General features: G+C 39.4%; 1 long non-coding RNA gene across 2 annotated transcripts in view; it reads right to left on the bottom strand.

The window, feature by feature from the left end:
• The window catches only part of LOC122455197, a 207242-nt gene that overhangs the window by 99508 nt on the left and 93062 nt on the right, over positions 1-14672 (bottom strand). Inside the window, exons 1-2 of one of the 2 annotated variants that reach the window (XR_006273610.1) lie at positions 3530-3609; positions 2486-2644 (exon numbers count right to left, since the gene is read on the bottom strand). This is a non-coding gene — a long non-coding RNA (uncharacterized LOC122455197). Of the gene's footprint in view, positions 1-2485; positions 2645-3529; positions 3610-14672 lie in introns of those variants that run through there. The other variant, XR_006273611.1, reaches the window with a different exon arrangement.

Below are 14672 nucleotides of genomic sequence, written 5' to 3'. Positions count from 1 at the left end.
TGCCATGAGAGAATGACCTTAAGTTTTTTTTTTTTTTTCCTGGCAATGAATAGAAGGCTATGTGGCTTCATCTGGTGGTGAAAGGGGAGGTGGGGAAAAGATGATCTTGGAGAGGTAGATGGGCCCAGGTTGTGTGAGGCTTTGAGGGCCATGGGGAGGAGTTCAGATTTCCTTTTAAGTATAAGGGAAGACATTACAGGAGTTTAAGCAGGAGAGTAACATGACCTCCTAGTTTAAATTTTTTTGAGAACATTGGTTGCTCTATAAGAAATGGACAGACAAGAGTATGGAGTTAGAAGGTAGTTGGCGGTAACCCAGAGAAGAAATGACACTTTCTTAAACACCTGAAGTAGCAGGATGGAAGAGAAATCATTTTGTTCTGCAACCTGATGTGGCTGCTTTAAATAACGCTTTGAGCTTTAAGAATATTAGAATTCTGCTCTTTCAAGACTCAAATTCTGGCTGGAAGCAGTGCTTTGTTTCTACCAAGGAAATAACTTTGTTCTCTATTTGGATGCTGTTTATATATGGTGGTTTGGGAGACGGCTGCAGAAGGATGAGGTTTAGGGACACCCCAGGTCTCCATCAGCCAGTCACTGGTGACGCCTCAGATGACCCTCCCAGCACAGCTTTCTGCTACACTGGCAGCAATACAACCTGGTCGTCTGCAGTGTCAAGGAGCCCCAACTGCTACAGGATCTAGTCTGGCATGATGCTTGCTTGATTCAGAAACACCATGAGGCTCCTTTCATTATCAAAGGCAACAATCTGGCCAAGACCGTGACTCACCTTGCCTAGCTGGAGGTCAAGCTGAATACATGGGCACACCCAGATGGATAAAAAAATAAATTTCATAGTTTGGGGAACACTGCCCCCTCCAATGACACAACGTTGTCATTTGAGCAGAAACAATTCTAAAAGGACAGGAAGACCATACATTTTGGGACAGGGCTGCTTCTATAGCTAGGAAATACCTTGGTCCACTGATAAAGGAGGTTCATTCATGTCCAAGTCCATACTTCCACTTTCTTACAGCCCATCCTTTCACTTCCTTCAAGCCCAATCTCAGTCCCAAGTTTTCATCAGCTGCCTTAGAACTGTAGGCAGCAGGACTGGGTCAGAAGCCTTATGTTAAACCCAACTAACTGTGTGCAGATATTTTGAGAATAAGAGGTTCATTGTTTCAGTAAAATCTTGTGGCAAAGCTTTGTTTATCCAATCCTATCACCTGCTATACCTGATATAGCATAGGAGAGAAATTGCCTACTAAGCTTTTAGCACAGTGACTATAGCCTCACTGGTTCAGAGAATAGGATCCTTGCCCTCCTGTTTTTCTCTAACAAGATGGGCACACATCTGTTTAGTCAATTGCTTCAAAAATTGGGCCTCCAAGAAGTATATTAGTGCTGTTTAGTGCTTCTCTGGTGTCTCAGTGGTAAAGAATCCACCTGCCAATTTTATTTTATAAAACTGGAAACGCCAGTTTTATCTCTGGGTTGGGAAGATCCCCTGGAGAAGGAAATGGCAACCCACTCCAGTAATCTTGCCTGGGAAACTCGATGGATAGAGGGCCTAGCAGGCTACAGTCGCAAAGGGTCGGGCATAACTGAGCAACTGAATACACACATGTCATAGCCCACATCCAAAAGGAAGTTAAATGGAAACTGAACTTTCAAAAAACCCAGTTCATTCAATTCAAAAACTTCCCTATGAGGACATGACAAAATATGAGAAGGTAGCTGCCAACACCCTTTCCGGAAAATCTGTTCAATTCTTTTTTTTTTTGGTAAAGAACAATTTTTTATTAAATAATGTAAATGAAACCTAATAACTGATAACAGAAACATTAAAAACTTCTGGATTCAATTTTTAGCCTTGGATCCTAGGAACCCAATCTAGTGGTCTGGATTCATGACTATCCTCTCCTTTTCTTTCATCTGTTTTATTATTTGTCATAGAGTTTCTGAAGTATAACCCAGCATGTATGTGTGCTAAGTTGCTTCAGTCATACCTAACTCTCTGCAACCCTATGGACTGTGGAAGCAGTGGTACATATACACCATGGAATATTACTCAGCTGTTAAAAAGCTGTTCCATGCTTAAAGCCATAGGAAAGCTGTGCCACATCTGTGCCTCTGAACACCCTGCCTGAACATGGTCATCGGGATGGATGCCTATAGCAGCCTCGGCGCTGAGAAGAAAGTTGGAGTGGATTAGAAAGGCACAACAGACTAGGGTTCTGGGTGTCCTCAAGGAAATCTAGGACTACTGGACTCCTTTTTCCTTGGGGAGGGGGGCTTTTTCATGTGAGATACTTTTATTGTTGAAGTCAGTTGTTACCTCAGCTTCAAGTTTTCCTCCTGGTGGAATGGGTGACTCCTGGGAGTCAACTAGAAGAGTTGACTCAAAGTTTTAAAGCACAGAGGGACCAAGGCCATTAAGGATGCTCCTAATGAAACTAATGTGTCCACACGGCAGACGGTACCTCATTCCTCAGCTGATTTGCAGGAGGACTCGGCCCTTCTCAGGTGAATTCATGGGCTGCTGCTCTGATATTCTCCAAGTTCCTTCTGACCTTGTGTATGTTCCTTCACTTGCACTCACTCTTCCTTGGTGTTTTGTTTTCTATTTGCACAAATTCTACCTGTTAATGGGAAAAAGATGCAAACATTTTAAGGAATCACTTGCAATCCTAGCATTCAGGCAATGTTTAATATTATCTTGGCATGTATACATGTATATGTGTTTCTGATTCATATTTACCCCCCTTAAAATTTGAGTACCATATTGTATATAAAGTTTTGCATCCCCCCATTTGAACTATATAATAAGCATCTCTATATATTTCTAAGAATATTTTCAAAGCTTAAAAAAGTGTCCTTTGATTTGGGTAATGTCTCCAGGCCCTGTTGAAGGTATTTGGGGATGAGGCAGATAATTTTATGTCTTAATTTAAAAAATTTATTTCTCACTACCATGTCTAGATTTAATCTAGAAAAGTAGATTGATGGGACTTCTCTGATGGTCCAGTGGTTAAGACTCTGCAATTTCATTGCAGGGGGCATGGGTTTGATCCCTGGTCCCCCTCCCCGCCAGTCCCCCTGGTCCAGGAATGCCATGCCTAGTGTAGCCAAAAAGAAAAAGAAAAGTGGATTGATAATTCTGGACGCCTATGCTAGGTCACATTCTCTCTACTTAGAAGATGATTATTTTTCTAGCCAACATGATGACAGTCCATAGGCGCTGAGCTCACGGCTCTTCAGAGGTATACACTGTGCAGTATTTGAGAGCGAAGCCACAGGCTTTCTGGATTTCCCCTTGATTTGCTAACTGCCTGTGAGATGAACTTAAATATGCTAGTTAGCACCTCTAATCCTCCTTTTCCTCCTTTGTAAAATGAAAATAAAAATAAAATCTGTTTCATACGATCGTGGTAAGAACTAGCATAATTCTGAATACAAGGCACTCAGATATTAGCTTTTTTATTATTATCAAAGTTTTAGGAATATTACCATGAGTTGATACTTACCTTCTTTATTCTTCGAAAAAAAAAGCAGGAATTAAGGAAGGATTCAATATGCAGTTTTCCCCTCTCTGCCTCACTCGATCGACTCTCCTCTAGAATGTCTATGTGCCTCAGATTCTTATCATGTACAAATCCTCACCAATCCCAGAGTACAGCAGACCTTTCCATAAATGATTTCATAATCACTTGTCTACACGTGATTTCTTCTGCTAGAATGCTCACCCCCTCCTTCACCCACCTGCCAAATGCTTGCTCATCCTTTAATATCTCCTCTGTGGAGCCCTTTCCCAAATCTCCAAAGAGCTGTTGTTCCACTCTACACTCCCGCAACACCATTTTTAAACCAATTTCCTTAACATAGCACTTGCCATGATATATTTGTAACTGATCTGTTTACATGACAATTCTTCCACTGGAGTGCAGGTGTTCTTTTTTTCGGGGTGGGGGTGGTCCAGGAACATGTCTTTGTCACCTCCAGAGTGCAATAAATGCTTAATGTGTGGGGGAATAAATGAAAAAAAACTATAAACCATACATTTGCCCCAGAGGAAAAAACCCAGGAATGTTCAGGAGTCTGAAGGGCAGATCAGTTCCCCTACTCTGCTCTCCATGTGTTCAAGACTAGAAAAAGCCCCCAAAGGAGTCGGAAGGAAGGGTTCCATTCAGCACACACCTAATTACAGTCCTCGCTCGATTCTCTCTTATAAATGACAACCATCAAATGCCAAGATGTGACAGAATGACATCTGGCTCTTTGGCAGGCACCCCCGGCAACGGCGTTAATGACTTGGGAGATGGCTCTGGGTATGTAACGCTGTTAAGTTTGTTGTCTGGATTATATTATCCTCTTTGACATCTTTTTACATTGTCCTCTAACTCACTTCTGATTCTGATTCAGTGAAACCTGGACACATTTATCCAAATTTGCCCAATGCCCTTCATGGCCTTGACATCCCAGTCCTTTAATATATTTTCATCAGCTCCTGTACATCGTTCACAGAGAGTTGTGAGTGTACTTCACAGTCGGTTTGTATTCTCACAGGCAACTCAAAGGGGAAGGTTTTTGTCATCTGGGAAAAAGTTCTTTAGTGCTCAACCAAATTACATTTTCTAAGATGACCACATTTGGGGCTCCTTTTGAAATCACGCTGTACAAAGAAAAAAATGCCTCAGTGACTACATATGCTTTGAATTTGAAACCAATATGTAATGCTTCATTAGCTCCCAGGATGAACTATAAAAAGGCAGGGGTTGCAACCATAACAGTCTTGCCTCTGACTGAGAAAAATATATACATTTTAATTTTTTCCTACACATTAAAAACAAAGCCTGTATCTGAATGTCATCCAGTTTTCAGAAATGATGCATTTAATTTCAGTCCTGAATTCTTTTATTTTTTCCTTTATTTATTTATTTTTTTACCTCTCACCATATAGAAATAGGAGGCCAAACTAGGAAAACAGCATAGTATGAGAAACAAAATCCCCAAAGCTTTCTCTTCCATACCAGTTGGTTATTGTGATTTTGGAAGAGGTCAAAATTTATCAAACTGGGCATATATGAAAATGTAAAAAATATTAAAAGGAATGTTAGAGTTCAAATAGTAAATCATTATAGCAAATCCTTATAATGTAAATCAGCCCCTGGAATCAATAGGCTGAAGTGTTAGCTTCATTCTATGGGTATTTTAACTATTTAAAAAATTTTTGCTTACAAAATAACTGCAATACTCACAACTGAAAAAAATCATATTATCTAGTACTTTGACTTATTGGAGAAACATTTATGTGTAGAACCAATACATTCATCATGTGTAATTGGAAATTAATGAAACAGTATTTATATTGCTTATATTTTTACTTTTTTTTTCATTTAAGCATGCCATCTTAAAATGTATTATACCTATTTAAAATGCTGATGGAAATCAAAGATATAGTATTATGAAATGTCAAATATAAAATTAAAAAGAGAAGGATTATTTTCAAAACTCTATACAGTAGTTCTCAATTATATCACGGTACTCTCTAATTCCTCAAAATTCTGAAGTGATTTGTAGGAAATAGAAATGTCCATGGTTCAAATCCTGTGAGTTTCAAATAGCATATATTTTGTTTGTTTCCATGAAAGAGACAATAGACATTAGAACATAAAGTACTAAAATGGTTTTTTATTAACTAGCTTGATGAGGAATAAATAATGGGATCTTTCCAAAAGTCGTCAGTCTTCGGCCAAAGTTTCCTGTACCTTGGTTAACAAAACTTCAATTTCCATAAATATATTGATGCCTCCAGAAAGGTGTGAACAGATGCTTCATCTCTACATTGTGTACATAAATGTACATTCTGAGATGTAAATTGATCAAACTGTAGAAACAAATCATTTAAGATTCGTGCAGTGATTAATAACAGAAGCCAGTAATCAAATCTCCCTGCCACCAGCACATCTGTTACAGAGAGTTTCTAGTTTGCCCTATTATGCAAATGTGCAATAAAACAAATACATTACTTAATTTAGCAGCTGGTTCAAAAACATTATTTTAGGTGATTTCTTTAGGTTTTGTGTACTTTTGCTATTGATAGTGGTTAATGTGAACTAATTCAATTGTTTATGAGATGAGGGCTTCTACATAAAAAGTAGCCCCTGGGGAAAGCCAGCCTTTTGAAAGTCATTTTGACCCTTGTCTCTGAGAACCAAACACTGAGGCAAACACAAGATAAGTCATGGCTCTCAAGGCTTCCACTCAGAAAGCACAGGATTCTTAAATAGTTTAAAATGGAAACTCCCGTGATTTCCCTGTTCTTGGGGATAGAGGAAAATCCTCAGTGCTAGAACTTGCTGGATCTGGAATTTAATTTTTTTAAACTGAAGTTGTTTTTACATTATAAAAATATCTGGACACAAAAAAAGAAGTTTTACAGGTACCTTGTACTGTATGCACTGATGTTTTCCTGACAAAAGGTAGGAGGATCTCATGGAATCAGTGGGAACCATTTAAACAGCTGGTATACCAAAAAGTAGGAAACATGTTTCTCATGAGCTTGAGAATGATGGGAAAAACCACAAGCAGGTGGGCTGCACTCATAGGAAATGCTCAGAGAAGCGCCTTTTGTGTAGAGGAGGCAGTGACCAAACTTGCATTTGTGAGGCCAGCTCAGGGAGGAGATGGGGAGAGGGAACTTAAGCACAGCCACCCACAGAGTCTTCAGCAGCTGGACCGCAGGCTAGAGAAGAACAGCCCTAGTTTTCAGCAGTGGAGAAATGGTAGCTGGATAACAAGGAGTCATATGTTACTCTAGAGTTGTAAGTTGTTTGAAGACTGCTGCCTTACTCGGTACAGGGGATAGGTGAAAAGCAATATCTATGCCCAGTTCATACTCAGGGTCTCTTAGTTAATATGCAGAATCTCAAATCCCTTCCACTGTGGGTCCCTAGGACAGCTCTAAAGGGACCCTTTAATCAGTTGTTTTTAGATCCATCTTTACCAATGGCTGAGCTTCCCTAGTGGCTCAGATGATAGAATCGTCTGCTTGCAAGGCTGGAGACCCGGGTTCAATCCTTGGGTCGGGAAGACCCCCTGGAAAAGGGAACGGCAACCCACTCCAATACTCTTGCCTGGAAAATTCCATGGATGGAGGAACCTCATAGGCTATAGTCCATGGGGTCGCAAAGAGTCAGACACAACTCAGCAATGTTGCTTTCACTTACCAATGGCTAAAAATTATGGCTTTAAGGTGAGGAATTACATACATGCTTACATGTTTAATAATATAATATCCACAATAATCTAAATAATCAATATTTATCAAATACCTGCATTAGCACCACCTTGTAAAACATTCTTACAAACAATATCTCTTTTGAGCTTCATATTTTACCAATGTGGGAAGTGGGGCTCAAAGTGACTCACCCAAGAGCACAGCCTGTTCGGACCGAAACTAAGGACTGATTCCAAAGCCCGTGTCCACACATATGTTACTGAAGTTAAATTTCAGTAGAAGACATGAGGAAAAAGACAAATTGTGGAGTGTTTCCTCAGCACCATAGATGGAAGAGGGAGAAACATCAGTTTTCTTAGTAAATACTCAATTTCGTGCTCTGCAAACATACTGAGACTTCAAATTCAAACATTAACATTAAAAGAGAAAATACAGGGACTTCCCTGGTGGTCCAGTGGTTGAGAATCCACCTTCCTATGCAGGGTATGAGGGTTTGATCCCTGATCCAGGGAACTAAGATCCCGCATGCAACTAAGCCTGAGTACTGCAACTACTGAGCCCCACATACTGGTGAAAGGTAGGAGGATCTCACAGAATCAGTGGGAGCCAGTTAAATAGCTGTTTATATTAAAAAGTAGGAAACAAGTCTCTCATGAGCTTGAAACTGATATGAAAACCCTCAAGCAGGTGGGTTGCACTTCTAGGAAATGCTCAGAGGGGCGCCTTGCACCCCAACAAGAGAAGTCCACGTGCTATAACTAGAGAAGCACCCATGTGCCCCAAGTAGAGAAAGCCCGTGCACCTCAAAGAAGACCTAGTGTAGCTAAACAGAGAAAAAGGAAAAAAAAAAACCAAAAAACAGATTTAGGACACATGACTGAGAGTAGGCTTTTTGGAAACATGGATTACCCAGCAGACAGACTGTATTATTGAGGATTCTCCAGAGAAACAGAACTGATAGGATGTGTGTATATATATAAAGAGATTTGTTATAAAGGAATCGGTTCATGTGATTATGGAGGCTGGCAAGTCAAAATCTGCAGTGTGGACCCCCAAATTGGAGACCTAGGAGATGAAGGTGCAGATGAAATCTGAAGGCACTCTGCTGGAGAATTCCTTCCTGAACAGGGAGGCCAGTCTTCTATTCCTGCATTCCATGATTAGGTAAGTCTCACCTACATAATGGAGGGCAATGTGCTTTACTCACAGTTCCCCAATTAAATATACATGTTCAACTCATCCAAAAATGCCTTGCAAGTTAACACATAAAATTAACCATCACACAGACCAAGTTTACACTTAAGTGACAGTGCAAGTGGTTTTGCTCAGTCATGTCCAACTCTGTGATCCTATGGACTGTAGCCCACCAGGCTCCTCTGCCCATGTTAATTCTCCAGGCAAGAATACTGGAGCGGGTTGCCATGTCCTCCTCCAGGGAATCTTCCAGACCCAGGTCTCCTATATTGCAGGCAGACTGAGCTACCTGGGAAACCCTTATACTTAAGACACCAGCAAAATATGGTACTTTAAAAAAAAAAAAAAAAAAGACTTTTGAAAATAATCTGATATGTGATATTTCAGAAAAAAACAATCATCATCAGGAAAAATTGGACTCTGGCTATCTCATCCTTAATTTTACAGTTTAGCATTTTTAATATTTTGGTTAGATGCAGGGTAGGGAGGGACCAAAAAAAAATCTCCATAATCCACTCTAATATTGTAGTCCTTGGGACCTTTAAAGGCCTTGCTTTCTGGTCATCACTAGAAAGTTCAAGCCATCACCATACGAATTTTTTCTGTCCAATGCTTTAGAAGTGATAATGAAAGTGAATTGAATTCATTTGGCAAATATTAGGCCTGCCAACAATATTCTTACTTTCTGTAGAGATTGTGAGGTCAGCATAGCATAAGGGGCAGGAGCAAGACACTGAAGTCACAGAAAGCCTTATTTCCTAACTCTTTTCAACACTTTTCTATCAGTGGGATTTTTGGCAAGTTACATAACTCTCTAAGTTGCAATTTCCATATCTTTAAACTAAAGATAATTGAGCCTATTTCCCACTGCTATCATGAGGATTAAGGGAGTTAAAGCACTTGGAACTCTGGGCACAGTGTCTGACATATGATAACTCAATAAACATTATTCTTGTGATAGCCATAAGAAGAAGAAAATGAGTTAGGGTAAAAAGCATAATTGTTGGACCAAATCCATCCATACTTTCTACATGTTGCACAATGGATATTCCTGGTAAGGTGGCCACTGAAGAACCATCATGGACCCTATATTCTCTATTTTTGGAGGCCATATTCTACATATCAAGCATATTAAAATAAACTCAAATCCCATGTTAAGAGAAGCATTCAGAAGGTAAACTGTTTTGAAAGAGTTTCTAAAAATAATTTTGCTATGAAAACCATTTGAAAGGGAATGTGTTAGTCGCTCAGTCATGTCTAACTCTGAGACACCATGGATTGAAACCCACCAGGCTCTTCTTTCCATGGGATTCTCAAAGCAAGAATATTGGAATAGGTTGCCATTGTCCTCTCCAGGGGATCTTCCCAACCCAGGAATTGAACCTGGGTCTCCTGCATTGTAGGCGGATTCTTCATTTCTTATTTATCAACTTGGAATTTCAGGAATTCCTTAAAAGCCAAAATAATCTAAAATGTTTCTTACAAACTGGAATTATCATAGAATTTAATGTTTAATGAAATTGTTAATATTTTGTGTGATTAACAGTTTAATAAACATTTAAAAATTTGACTGCAGTTTAAAAAATATTTTGGAGACAGTAAAGCTGTATACAAGTAGCAAATATTCTTGAAAGTTCACAGATCCTAGATATTCTTCTTACACTGCATAATGGTTCAACTGTCTTGCATAAGTTTTAAGTTCTTCAGAAAAGTAGAAAGAGAAAGGGTGGGGGTGGGGAGTCAGAAAACCATGCTTCCATCATGAGTTAAAAAGGTGTTTATAAATTTTTATTTTTAATCATGAAACATTTCAAACATACAGCTGCTGCTGCTGCTAAGTTGCTTCAGTCATGTCCGACTCTGTGCGACCCCACAGACAGCAGCCCACCAGGCTCCCCCCTCCCTGGGATTCTCTAGGCAAGAACACTGGAGTGGGTTGCCATTTCCTTCTCCAATGCATGAAAGTGAAAAGTGAAAGTGAAGTCGCTCAGTCGTGTCTGACTCTTAGTGATCCCATGGACTGCAGCCCACCAGGCTCCTCCGTCCATGGGGTTTTCCAGGCAAGAGAACTGGAGTGGGGTGCCATTGCCTTCTCTGCAGACATACAAAAAAGTATGTAAAAGGTAAAATTCATTCCGTTGCTTATTGCATCTCCTGTTTTACTTATAAGATAATGTACTTCCTTCCAGAAGTGTATTCATTAATATCAGTTTGGGCTTATGTTTGAAGGCTAGGTTAACTAACCATAAGTTTCTAGTCTCAAAGAACATTTTATTCAGCAAATTTGAGGATATCATTCCATTGTCATCTGACCCCTGTTACTGTAGTTGAAAAGTCTGTAGTCAGTCAAGTGGTTTTTTGACTATGCTCTGCCTATTAGCTTCTCAGGTTTACTCTGTCTTTGGCATTCCATATTTGGTCTATAGCGTACCAAGGGGCAAATTTTCAAAATTTATTACCTGTTTATTTTTTTCTTTCTGGAACCCTATTAGTGGAATGTTGAACAATCTTATTTTATTTGTTTATTAAACTCCATTGTATATTTTCTATATTTTTATTTCTCTTGCTTCTATCTGGTAATTTCCTCAGATTTGTTTTACAGGGTACAAACATATCCTCATATTTATTAAGTCTACTATTTAACTCTACCATGATTTTCTTTTCTAGTCCACCCTTCCAAGTTCTCAGACTTACGTGTACATCATAGTGCCAACACTTTGTTTTATCTGGGTCCAGAGCTTCATATTCTTTCTCTGATGGGGGTTCTAAAATCCAATCTATTATGTTAGTTGGACAATAACCTACTCTGGTCAACCTATGTGTAAATTTCCCTTCTCTGTTTAAAGATCTTTTGTTTTTAGCATCTGAAGATTTATTTTTCTTTTTTGCTAATTCAATTGACATTTACACTTTTTTTTTGGTATTAGCAGTATTAAATTTCTTTGCTGGAGGATACATTTTAGTCAGTATTACTGGTTGAATTGTATACCCCCTAAATTCATATGTGGATGTCTTAACCCCCAATATGATGGCATTTGTAGATGGGGGTCTTTGAGAGGTAAACAGGTCAAGAGGATGGGACCCTTATGATGGGATTAATTCTCTGATAAGAAGAGACTCCACAGAGCTTGCTCTCTGTCTCTCCTTGAAAGGGATCATAGCGAGATGGCAATTGTCTACAAGCCAGAAAGGAAGTTCTTACCAGAACCAGAACATGCTAGCATCCTGATCTGGACTTCTGGCCTCCAGAACTGTGAGAAAATGCATTTCTTTTATTTAATCCACCCAGTGTATCATATTTTGTTATGACAGCCATCTTTCTGAAATATTGAGTCTCTAATAACTTTTATTTGTTCAATTAATACTGACAAGTTTTAAGAAGAAAAAGTCTTGCTGCTTTTACCTTTAACTTATCAACTAAGGCTCCCTAATATGGATTTGTAGTAAAGTTTGACTTCACCTGAATTCAGATAAACCACAGTATCTGAGCAAGTAACACATAATAATTTAAAAAACCTACTGATTCACGTGGAATTGACAGTTCAATTCATGTTAATTCCAAATGGACCACAAGACAACGAATCAGATTTGGAAGAATAGCCAAGAAGAGAATGATTTTACTTTGTTGGGTTGAAAAAAACCAGAAATAAAGACAGCTTCAAAATGGCTTCTGTTTGAATCCAGAAGGCAAGCCATGGAAACCTAATAAAATGAAAACTTCCATCAAGACTGCAAATAAAATCTTGAGGGTATCTGTATAATTAATTTTAAAAAATAGGATGGAGCTATCATTATTGTGGTAAGTGTAAATTATTACTAAGTGTCCTCCAGCTAATTTGAAGGACCTTTCACTTTTCTGTGACTAGAGTAAGAAATGAGAAATTTACTACAGTAAAATATATAGTATCTATTGCAATCTTAAAAAAATCTGTTGGCTGGCAGCAATATAACCCTGAAGCATTCTGATGAACTGTAAACAATCCAGGCTCTACTGTGTGTGCAAAAAAAAAAATAGCTTATAATCATATAGGACTGCATTCCTGCCATATGACCAAAGGCTTTAAAAGCACCTTTTCCTTGCATTCCAGAAGCTGATATTAACAAAATTACTTGGCAATTTGGCAGTTGTAAATTGCGACCTCTTGTCATTAGTTGGGTCACTGATGTCCTCCTCTTTTCCTTTTTAAACACTGATGGATTCAATAAAGTAAACACTGACTTTATAAATAAGCAGGGAGTCAGAGCACTAGATTCTAGTCACTTTCAGAATGGGAAGGAAGCAGAGCAATTACTGAGAGGGGAAGGAAGGGACGCTAGGACTGTAGTCAAGCAGATGATGGAATGAATACCCTATTTAAGTATGCCACATGTCGCCATGTGAAAGAAACGGTGGGTCACAAGAAACAACAGGAATGCCATAGTGCGTTGATCCCATAATTAAGGGAGAAGCCATAAGTCAGAAGCCTCTCAGACCGAATGAGTTTCTCTACCATACACTGTAATTAGTACTCTTAGAACGCTCATTCCAACAGGCACTTCACACTGATGATACAGAATACTTTCTTTCAGTACCAAAACTCAAAGAATAAAGTATGCAGCAGATTGGAAAGTCAGCTAAAGCTCCTGCTCTTGCAAAGACAGACTGCAGTCATTACTCTACCTTATCAAAGCCAGAAAAGTAGGGATTTCCACAGGGCAGCATCAAAATTAGCTGATTCTAAAAGAATCCACCACTTTAAAGACATCACATACCACATGAATTTCTGCCAGCCTTTTCCCAAACTAGGCAGTTAGTAATCAAGGAAGAAAAAGGTTACACTCCCACTACCACTATCACCACACACAGGTACACATGTCCAGAGCAAACACTAGTGTATTGCTTTTCTCTCCTTCTAAAACCTCCCTCCTCATAACATCTCCAGCATGTATGTGGAAGACATGAACCCCTCTTAGCATTTTTTCTGGCTTACTGTTTTGTTTAGAGCAGAATATGCCCAACCCTGGGCTTCCCAGGTGGCACAGTGGTAAAGAACCCATCTGTCAACGTAGGAGACACAGGAGTTGTGGATTTGATCCCTGGGTCAGGAGGATCCCCTGGAGAAGTATTCTTGCCTGGAAAACCCCATGGACACAAGAACCCGGTGGGCTACAGTCCACAGGGTGGCAAATAGTTGGACACAACTTATCGTCTGAGCACACGAAAACACACATGCCCAACCCTAGACAATGAAATGATTGGCTAAAGCCATTCTCGACAGTCCCTTCTGTTACTTTAAAAACTCCTAGACATAGTTATATAAAAACTTCTGTCCAATGAGATCTGAAAGAAAGTCTGCTATGTAAGTTTCTAGGGAAATATTAGCTTTCTGGATAAAAGAAAACACACATCTCATGTCAATTTTCCTCTTCCTACCTACTTTGTTCTAGAACACGGTACGGCAGCTGGTGCTGCTACAGTGATCTGTCATCATGAGAGGAAGATGAAGACCATTCAGGCGACATGGACCCTGACATCACTGAGCTGCTGACCAACACCAGCATTAGCTAACCTCTGGTTTTTAGATTATACAGGAAAAGTAAACTCCTCCTTGTTTAAATGACAGAGAAATTTTCTGTTACTTTCAGTCAAATCCATTTCTAACTGATGCAAAATACATGGTACTACCATTTTACATGTTTATTACCTAGTTACCGTGAACAAGTATGCAGTACTTAATTTCACAATAACACCAAGGTGAAGGTAGCTATCCACTTCAGATTCCAGGTTTACATATGGGGAAGCTGCCAAGTGAAAATTACTGATTCACCTTGGGATGGTATAAAACCAGGTGACTATTTCCAGGCAAAGAAATGCCAGTATTATCTGCATCCAGTGGTATCAATAAGGAAGCCTGAGTTGCCCAGCACCACCAGCACCATTTGGTCCAATGGAACACAACCAGTGAGAGCAGAGAGTCCCCTAACTACCAAGGTGAGGTACATAGTTCAATGCCTAAACTTACGCAAGCTACCAGGATCCATCAAAGAGAGACAAATACAGATGCTGAACTTTCTCCACTACCCAATCACAGCTGTTCAATGTGATCTGCTATCCCAGGTGCAGACAAAAGAGAGGTGCACTGTTGGCAGAGAATTTTAAATTGTATTTACTATAAACTTATTACTATCGAACCTACTAAAAAACTGTCCACTTTTCATAACCACCATGACAGCTGGCTCAGTGGTAAAGAATCCAC

This window comes from Cervus canadensis, chromosome 17 (assembly GCF_019320065.1).
Source record: "Cervus canadensis isolate Bull #8, Minnesota chromosome 17, ASM1932006v1, whole genome shotgun sequence".
NCBI lineage: Eukaryota > Metazoa > Chordata > Mammalia > Artiodactyla > Cervidae > Cervus > Cervus canadensis.
Note: the sequence above shows the minus strand (reverse complement) of the source record. Positions and strands in the feature narration are given on the sequence as shown.